The sequence below is a fragment of the Grammomys surdaster genome, unplaced genomic scaffold, assembly GCF_004785775.1.
Source record: "Grammomys surdaster isolate TR1022 unplaced genomic scaffold, NIH_TR_1.0 205, whole genome shotgun sequence".
Classification (NCBI taxonomy): domain Eukaryota; kingdom Metazoa; phylum Chordata; class Mammalia; order Rodentia; family Muridae; genus Grammomys; species Grammomys surdaster.
Window position 1 is genome coordinate 675,111 of NW_021604650.1, and position 9,688 is coordinate 684,798.

Here is a 9,688-nt window from a genome sequence, read left to right on the forward strand (position 1 = left end):
CAGAGAAGCCCTGTCCCAAAAAACAAAAACAAAACAAAATTACATCCAAGCCAGGCATGATGACTCAGGCCTAGAGTCCTAGTATTTAAGAGGTGAAAGCAAGAGGATCTGCATGCAGTTCAAGACTAGTCTTGACCATATGGCGAACTAAAAAACAGACTGGGGTATGTGAGATCCAGGTTTAAGCTAAAACTTAAAACTTTGTGATGGGGAAGAGGGCAGGAATTTTAGTCCCATACATATTTGGAAATAAAGCAGTCAGTAAGTTTCTTGCTTTTAGAAAACAGAAACCAGGGCTGGAGAGATGGCTCAGTGGTTAAGAGCACTGACTGCTCTTCCTGAGGTCCTGAGTTCAATTCCCAGCAACCACATAGTGGCTCACAGCCATCTGTAATGGGATCTGACGCCCTCTTCTGGTGTGTCTGAAGATAGCTACAGTGTACTCATATAAATGAAATGAATAAAAAAAAGAAAAGAGAAATCAGAAAGGCTGTTTCTGGTGTTGACTCAATGGAAAGTTAAAGCAGAGAATTAGGAAGCTTGGCAGCCCAAGAGGGTTAGATTCAGATGAGACAGGAGACAAGGCTTTGTGAAGAGACCAATCTGCCTCCTCTTAAAAAGACTTGAAAATTAAATAAATAAACATTTAAAAACAGGAGCCAGGTGTAGTGGTGCACATCATTAATCCCAGTGCACTTAGGCAGAGGCAGGTAGATCTCCGAGTTCAAAGCCAGCCTGGTCTACATACTGAGTCTCAGGACAGCCAGAAACCCTATCTCAGAAAAGAAAATCAATCAACAATTCTCCAATTCTCTATCTTTCTGTCTGTCTGTCTATCTGTTAAGCCCTACGTAGAATGTAAGACCGAGGTAACTGTTACCTAGCTAGCCTGCCATTGTAAAGAAACTTTCTCCTATGTTTCTGCTGTTCCTAGGAAAATTCTAATGCCAAGATTGATTACATATTCTGTTATGTTCTGTGCCCCTGGAAACCAATCACAATAGAATTCAGTAGAACTTTTTTGTATAGTTATCTACAATAAGCTTGGGCTCAAAATAACCATCCAACAGCACAGCCTATACCTATGTATAAGTTTTATGTTATAAGTTGCCTCCGGGATAGACCCCCAACATAAGACAGACAAACCATTTAGAATGAGACAGTAGAGGTCTAATAAGGTAAGTTCCCAAGACCTTCCTGGGAACTGACATTCTACTTGTCAGAAAGGGACATATAGGTGGGTAATTGACGTCCTGGTTGGCAAGTTAAGACATGAATGTCAGACAAGACAAATCCTATCCTGGTAGACAACTTCAAACATGAATATTAGACAAGGCAAGTCCCCTTCCATAGTTGAATACTCCAGCCAATGGGAGCAGGATAAGTGTAAAACAAAGACATATTCCAAAGGAAATCCCCTATCCCTAAATCCTGATTGGTGGAGTAACTTGGCACAGATGTTTGTGGATTTGGGCTTAAAAACTCTGAATGTTCTTGGGGTCATAGTTCAGTTGCCAAATATGGACCTGTTGCGAGAAATATTAAAGTCAAGGCACCAATTTCCCACACTTCGCCCAGCTATTCTCTGCCCCAGCAGGCTGGCCGGCCATGCACTGGCCGGCAGTGGCCGACCTGTTCTTATCTCATGGAGACTCTCTTGACTCAGAGCTCCAAAATCTCTCCACCCAGCTTGCTAAGTTCACACTGGCTGGTCACTACATTGCCAGCCCCGTGCTTAAAATCCCCCACGGCCTTTTGTGGTGCACATCGGGCAAACCCACGCTTTGCCACTGTTCCTTTCTCTCTGAACCCAGATGAGCTGCCACGTGAAGGAAAACACAACACAAACTTAGTTCAGAAACAATGGTAACTCCATCACTGGGCACAACAACCAGAATCCTAATCTTGTAATCTATACTAAACCTAAATCTTCCGGTGACAAATCCTGACAGATCCGCCATTGAAACCGGGAGTCACTAATAGCTACTATGTCTTGTCCTTTCACTATCCCTGTCCAAAAGGTCCTCACTCCTGCTTCCTCTCTTCCTCTGTCCAACCTGGAAGTCCCACCTACTCGCCCAAAGATTAGTCCCTTTATTCATTGGGGGAAGGTTCACAAGAAGTCACTTGAGCCGGGCGGGCGGTGGTGGCGCACGCCTTTAATCCCAGCACTTGGGAGGCAGAGACAGGCGGATTTCTGAGTTCAAGGCTAGCCTGGTCTACAGAGTGAGTTATAGCCAGAGCTATACAGAGAAACTCTGTCTCGAAAAACCAAAAAAGGTGGCCGCGGCGCGGGAAGTACGGTGAGCAGCCGCGATGGCTGATGAGATTTCCAAGGCTCAAGTGGCCCAGCCCGGTGGCGACACGATATTCGGCAAGATCATCCGGAAAGAAATCCCCGCCAAGATCATCTTCGAGGACGACCAGTGTCTTGCTTTTCATGACATTTCTCCTCAAGCACCAACACACTTTCTGGTGATACCCAAGAAGCATATATCCCAGATTTCTGTAGCAGATGATGATGATGAAAATCTTCTAGGACATTTAATGATTGTTGACAAGAAATGTGCTGCAGATCTGGGCCTGAAGCGCGGGTATCGGATGGTGGTGAATGAAGGTGTGGACGGGGGACAGTCTGTCTATCCTATCCACCTCCACGTCCTTGGGGGTCGGCAGATGAACTGGCCTCCTGGTTAAGCAGGTTGGGGATAAAGTCCTTCTCTAGATAGTTGGCAAGCTCCAGTAAGTAAACGGCACACATAGTTTTGCCTGTGTATGGAGAAACTGAAGAGATCATTTAAAATTCTGTGCCTAATAAAAGACATTGTTGAAAAAAGAAAAGAAAAAAAAGTCACTTGAGTACTCATTCCTCTGCCCAGACAGTCACTCCTGGGAAAGTGAAATTAACATCAAAACACAGGCAGCACCAGGGCCATCCACAACATGGACCATGGCCCTGGTCAACCAGTCCTGGGGTGTATGCACACCTCTGTCTGACTGAGATCGGTGTCCATGTGGATTGTGAGGCAGTTCCTGGACTCCAACACTATCTTATTATCTTTTTAAAAGACAAGGTATGCACTGTGTATCCCTGGCTGTCCTGAAACTCCCTCTGTAGACCAGGCTAGCCTCAAACTCAGAGATTCATCTGCCTACCTCTGCCTCCTGTGTGCTGGGATCGATTAAAGGCGTGCGCCACCATATCTAGCCATTCTAGCCTCTCTTTTATTATTTCATTTTATGTGTATGAGTGTTTTAATTGCATGCATGTATATCATGTGTGTGCCTAGTGCCCTCGGAAGTCAGAATAGAGCATCAGACTACCTAGAACTGGAGTAACAGACAATTGTGAGCTGTCATGAAAGTGCTGGGAATTGAATCTGGCTCCAAATGCTCTTAACTACTGAACTGTCTCTTCAGCAGAAATTTTCATTATTCTTGTTCTCCTCCTCTTCTTCTTCTTAATATCTTTTTAAAATATGCATAAATGTGTTGCCTGCGTGTATGTATATGTATCATGTGAGTGTCTATGGATGATCGTGAGTCACTGTATGGATGATGGAAACCAGGTCCTCTGAGAGAACATCAAGTTATAGAGAGAACATCTTGTGTTGTATGGATGCTTCACCTATCAATTTAAAAGCCTATGGCCTATGGCTTAGGCAGAAAATAGAAGATGAGACATCAGGAAGAGAAAGAATTCTAGGAGAGAAGGAGGCGGGAACATTTGCCATGAAGGTGTGACAAGGTGGACACATGGTACCTGAGCACAGGTAATCAGCCACGCGGCAGAATGTAGACTAGAATAAGTGCAACATTTAAAGTTGTATCTAGTCAGAGAAGAGCCTAGCTATGTGGCCAAGGGATTTGCAAACACCTTTTGAGTCTGATCCTTATTTCTGGGAGCATGGGGCTGGGAGGAAGAATTTTAACACCAAGTGCTCTTAACTGCTGTATCACCTTGTAAGAGTCCATGATTCACCGAAGAATGACACCCAGACTCAAATAGTAAGTAAGTACAAAGAGTGTTTTATTCTGCAGAAGTCCAGCATGCTGGGGTCTCCCATGACCAAGACAGAGAGACAGCCAAGTGAGCGGCAGGCCTGATCTAAAGCACATCAGGGAATTCAGGGCAGGTGACCTCTGTGTTAATCTGTTAGGTTCATCTCTAGGGATAATCCATTACCAAGGTACGGGGGCTGGAAACTTGCTGGGGAGGTCTGGAAACTGTTACTGAGGAAATAGCTGAGGAAGTCTAGATACTGCTGCTGACCCATTGTTCTTGCCACAGGCCAGGTGGCAGGACAGCTCCTGGGGCCTGGACTTGCCTGGAATTGCTTAGTTCTTGGAAACAGAGATTTAGGCCTAGCCTCCTTAACTGGCAATTTGAAATCTGTCATGGAATCAGCCTAGCCTTCTCATTCCCCCCTTTCGGTAATGGGCCATCTTGAATCCTTGAGATGTTTCTGAGGGCCCTACACTAGCAGCTCCAGCCAGCCCTACGTCAAGGAGAGAACCTAGTAATGTAGCAGAAATGGCCACCCTTTTAACCCGAATGTTTGGAAGTGCTTGCTGGTTGAAGACACCCTCCCCAGAGTAATAAGTCACTCTGGGTGTAAGCTGTACTAGAACATAAAAATCCTGAGTCGTATTTACAACCAGGCCATAAATGCATGGAGTAAGCCCTGAGGTACAAGTCCACCAAGCGTTCTCTGGGGGCAGCATATATCCTACAACAGTAGGGGTTACAGTGTGGTTGCAGAGGTGCACAGGTGGGAATAGGCTGTGGGTACTTTATTTCCAATACAGAGCCCCTGTAACCAATAATTCTGTGTTAAATCTGGGGAGAGAGGAGTTAAGAACCATCAGTCCAAGCCGGGCAGTGGTGGCGCATACCTTTAGTCCCAGCACTTGAGAGGTAGAGGCAGGCAGATTTATGAGTTCAAGGCCAGCCTGGTCTACAGTGTGAGTTCCAGGACAGCCACGGTTATACAGAGAAACCCTGTCTCAAAAAAATAAAACAAAACCAAAAAACAAAACAACAATCGGCCTTCCTGCCAGCCACTGTGAGCTCGATGACAAGGATGTTGCATCGCCCCCTGGGGGTACCCAGATAGTAAGGGGGTGTAAGCAGCAAACAACCAGGATCTAGAGCACTGGAGTCGCAGTTTCAGCAGATTTACGGGATGTGGGGGGACCTTCCGTCATTCTTGTGGCAGTTAACCTGGAAGTCTCCTCTGTTGGGACCTCAACTGCTGGATCATCTCTCTCCTAGCAGGACTAACGTGGGAGTGATGTATCCATGTCCTGATCCCATCCACCTTAACAGCCGTAAACATGGTCAGGATCACGGTGTGAGGTCCTTTCTAGCGAGGTTCCAGAGTCTTGTGGTTGTGTCTCTTAATTCAGACTTTGTCATCTGGTTCAAAGCAATAGGCATTAGGGAGAAGCAGACTCATAAACCTGGCAGATGGCAGGCCAGAGTTGCTTCTAGATTCTATGGAGGATTTAAAAACTTACGTTGGTCATAGTCAGCTAAGATATCAGAATGAAGGAAGGGTGGGGCAGCCTGGGAGGGGGGCTCCCATATAGGATCTCAAAGGTGGGGGGAACCTAAAGTATAGAGGGTGTTCCTAGCCCTATATAAGGTGAGAGAAATTCCCAATCAGTTTCGGGAGTTAATTTGATCAAGGCCTCCTTTAGGGTCTAATTTATCTTCTCTACTTGCCCTGAACTCTGTAGGCTGTATGAAGAATGTAATTTCCAACTGCCCCCCCAGAACCTGTGCTAGAGATTGAGTTACCTGAAAAATGAATGCTGGTCCATTGTCAAGCAGGGTAGGCCATTCATACCTGGGCATGATGTCTTCTAGAAGGTTCTTTGCCACTATGTTGGCAGTCTCCTTCTTTGTAGGGTAGGCTTCTACCCATCCTGAAAAGATATCTATAAAAACTAGCAAATACTTATATCCATGTGTTCCTGGCTTTACTTCTGTATAATCTATTTCCCAATTAAACCCTGGACATTGACCCCTGACTCTGGTTTCTGTAGTGGCTCCTTGATTGGAGCCTGAGGAATTCATGGCCTGGCAGGTGGCACAGCCTGAGATTACTTGATCAACCAAGTATCCTAAGTCAAATATTTTGTACCTTGTCCCTCACAGCAGTTCCTTCAGTTTTCGGTGATCAGGTATGACGCTCGATGAATCTGATGGAGGGGTTGCTTAGCAAACTTCTTAGGGTAGGATGGTGCAGCCTCCTTCAGAGGCCAGCAACCATCTGTTTCTTCTGTAAACTCCTTAGAATTTTGCCTGGTGTCATTTGTCTTCACCAGTATATTCAGGTATGGCAGGGAGCATGGGGTAGAGGGGAAGGGGAGAAGTTCAACAGCATGAGTTGGCTGCCTCCTCTTGAATACGTACCCCAGATATGTGACTTCAAGTTGACAAAGCTGGGCCTTCTTAGCAGACAGTAGGTACACAAGTTGACTCAGCTCCTGTAGCAGTTCTCATGCGACCTCCTGGCGTGTCTCCAAGTCAGGGTCCCACAATATTCACTGGAGCACAGTTATTTGGGGGTGAGCCAACTGGTACTCACCCAAGTCCTCATGCAGTGGCCTGTCAAAGGTGAGTTCCTGAATCCTTGAGGCAGGCGTGTCCAAGTCAGTGTCCCTTGAAGTCTCTCTCCAAATCTTGCCATTCAAAGGCAAATAGAGGCTGGCTTTGGATGCCAGAGGCACGCCTCAAAGTTATTCAGTGGCTGAAGCTTCCAGCTGATGTCCGAGGCAGCTTGGTCAACAAGCTAATACTTCTCTGGCTTCTCTGGCTTCTGGGTCAAAAGCAGTGTAGGTCCTATAGGCTTCAAAAAGTCTTTCTAGCTAGTCCCTGGGCTCTCATTCTTTCCCTGTGTCACCTTAGATACATTTGTGGGCCATCGGGCAGAATCTAGTGATAGACTCAGAGCTTCTCCTTACCTTTAACAGCACTGTAGCCGGGCAGTGGTGGCACACACCTTTAATCCCAGAACTTGGGAGGCAGAGGCAGGCGGATTTCTGAGTTCGAGGCCAGCCTGGTCTACAGAGTGTCTAGAAAAAAAACAAAAAACAAAAACAAAAACAAAAAAAAACCCAAACCAAACCAAACAAAACCAAACAAAACAAAGCAGCAGTGTAAAAATCCCAGTCAGGTGAGTCAAAGAAAAGGCCACATCGACATCAGCCTGAACTTGAGTGGGCAGCCCATTCGTTTCTGGAACCAATCTCAGGGTAGCTCCCAAGATCCTCTCTCCTCTGTTGTGAAGAAGACCTGGAGCAGTTGCTGACAGTCATCCCAGGTGAGTCAGCTGATTGCATCTAGAAGGCCTGTGAGAGCTGATAGCCTTTCAGAAAATAGAGGGGAGGGGATTTCTGCACCTTCCAATTGTAAAGATCATTACTGGCAAATGGCACACATGTCATGAACTGTCTCCCCTGAGCATCTGGGGGATCCAATAGCCCAAAGAGGTAAGGCCATAGTAGAGTTGGCCCTGTAGAGTGAAAAATTATAGATACTGGGTATATAGAATTCTTTTTAGACATATAAAATATTCTTTAGGCTTTCTTTATAAAGACATGGAGAAACAGAGGCATGAAGCAAGTTAGGAATGTGGAAAGACCAGTCACCATTACTGGAACTGGCCTATCACAAAGAGAAAGGAAAGAATGCAAGTGAACTAGGTGGAACCAAGCTGAGAACCAAGCTGGGAACCGCAGTGACAGGGCAAGGCCGAAGTAACAGGGCAGGACCACATTCTTGAGAAAGATAAGCGTACAGAGAGTTTTCACCTGATCCTGACTCATGTAGGTTGGGTTCCTTTGGAATGTTCCACTATTTTTATGTTATGCCACCTTAACAACCATGAGCCCCCTCCCCATTCCTTGGTCTGTGGATTTTCCCTTTAAAAACCCCTCTCAAACTGCCTGTCGGGGTCAATTCAGCTCCTGCGTGGACATACGAATTGACCGGCAGCTAGCTGTCACACACCCTAATAAACCTCACTATTGCTCTGGTACACGGTGTCTCAAGCAGATTACTGGGTGGTCGCGACTTTCTGAGACTTGAGTGAGGAGTGAGGGTCTCCCCTCTGTGGAGGTCTTCAGCCCTCTGGGCGCTACAGGCCACAGTGTGATGTAGACCCCAAGTGGAGTCAGGAAAATCAGGTACTGCTTCTACCTCTGCCTGTGCTGGCTGGGCAGAGGTAGCAGCACTGGCTGCAGAAACAGGAACAAAAGGGGGAGGGTAGAGATCCTCCTCTGCTTGGGAGCAAGGCGGGGGCCGAGGATGACCCTCCTTTAAAGGAAGAAGGGTGGGGAGCAGTGACACCCATGGCTTTTAGTCTGAGTGGCCCCAGGTCTCATAAAGTAAACCTTCACGGTGTAAATGATGGGGATAGAGAGTTCCTCCTGGGGCCATCGTGTTTTATAGGTGGGCCGTTCCTGCAGAAGATGGTTAGTTTGTGGGGACGAACAACCAGACTGGAGTCTTCTGTGACTCAGCAAAAGTCCTTAAAATGGCTCAGGACCAAGCCCAGTGGGACTTTGTGCCTGTCTCATCCTAGGAATCAAGAAAAATTTGTACAAGAGGACAAAAACCACAAACAGCATACACACAGATGGACTCAGAAGGACATTCCCAGGAAAACAAAAACAAACTGAAAGACTGTCCCAGACGGTTCTCCCTGCACATGAGAGGCCCATAGACCCACAGCCAGTTCAGAATCCAGATGAGAACTAGCAAGTTCTCTAGCTTCTGGTAAGGGGTCGGGCACATCCTCCATTGCTCCTGGCCAGGTGACATAATATGCATCCACTTTGTCTCTCTCAGCCTCCAGATTAAACCCAAAACAGAATTAAACCCAAGACAGGAACACAGATATGGACAAAAGACAACCAGACAACCTGACATTGTGATCCGGAAACACTCCACTATCTGGATCAGGAGATCTCCAGCGAATCCAGGACGAGCCCCCAAATGAACGGGTCCAAGATTCACTGAAGAATGACACCCCAGACTCAAATAGTATATAAACACAAAGAGTGTTTTATTCTGCAGAAATTCGGCACACTGGGGACTCTCATTACCAAGGTAGAGAGACAACCAGATGAGCTTGCAGGCCTGATTTAAAGCACATTAGGAAATTAGGTGACCTCGGTGTTAACCTGTTGGGTCCATCTCTATGGAAACTGCTGCTGGCCCATTGTCCTTGCCTCAGGCTAGGTGGCAGGAGCAGCTTCTGAGGCCTGGACTTGCCTGGAATTACGCAGGTCTTGGAAACAGAGGTTTAGGCCTAGTATCCTTAATGGCCAGTTTGAAACCTGTCATGGAATCAGCCTAGCCTTCTCAACTTCACCAGCCACCCATTTTCATTAACTTTGAAGAAATTTATATCACCCTGCCTATAGAATTTAAAAAAATATTTTAGTTGTGTGTGCATGGAAGTTTCATCTACAAGTGTGCACCCACATGCATGCAGAATTCTTGGAGGCCAGGAGAGGGCACCAGAACCCCTATAACTGGGCTTGCAGAGGTTGTAGTCTCCATGTGGGTGCTGGGAACCAAACAAAACCTAGATTTTCTGTTAAAGCAGCAGGTACTACCTGTTTTTTGTTTTAGAGACAGGATATCATTATGTAACTCTGGATGGTCTTGAAT

At 46.4% G+C, this 9,688-nt stretch overlaps 1 pseudogene; it reads left to right on the forward strand.

Moving 5' to 3' along the window:
* Positions 1 to 2,301: 2,301 nt before the first annotated feature.
* Positions 2,302 to 2,701, forward strand: LOC114624354 (annotated as a pseudogene).
* Positions 2,702 to 9,688: the final 6,987 nt, after the last annotated feature.